The 384-nt window shown below is 33.6% G+C and overlaps 1 protein-coding gene across 3 annotated transcripts in view; it reads left to right on the top strand.

Moving 5' to 3' along the window:
- Positions 1-384, top strand: part of prkg1l (protein kinase cGMP-dependent 1, like) — a 21,681-nt gene that overhangs the window by 4,217 nt on the left and 17,080 nt on the right. The gene's annotated exons all lie outside the window — the stretch shown is intronic.

Below are 384 nucleotides of genomic sequence, written 5' to 3'. Positions count from 1 at the left end.
TTACTCAATACTATTTCAAAACCACTTCCATTTGTTTTTGTCAAATGCTATAAAATTGAACAAGACGCCCCAAAATTAATGAAAGTAGTGATTCGTGCTTGCCAAAGAGCGTTGTGTGGAATCAATCATGTTATTTTGGGGAATTAAGAAGAGCATTGATGTAGGAAAATGGGTCAGTTTGACCCGAGGACAACATGAGGGTTAAAACCAGGAAAAGACAACACGTGTATCGTATCACAATTTTACAATATCCACTATCTAAGACAATATCAAGCTTCATACTGTATTACTGTACTATATTGTCTTAGATTTTTGAAATCGTAATATCGTAATATTGTAATATGGCTTAAGTGTGTTTTAAAGGCTGCATTACAGTAAAGTGAT

The sequence above is a fragment of the Etheostoma spectabile genome, chromosome 5 (genome assembly GCF_008692095.1).
Source record: "Etheostoma spectabile isolate EspeVRDwgs_2016 chromosome 5, UIUC_Espe_1.0, whole genome shotgun sequence".
Taxonomy (NCBI): domain Eukaryota; kingdom Metazoa; phylum Chordata; class Actinopteri; order Perciformes; family Percidae; genus Etheostoma; species Etheostoma spectabile.
This window is presented reverse-complemented; position numbering and strand designations above follow the sequence as displayed.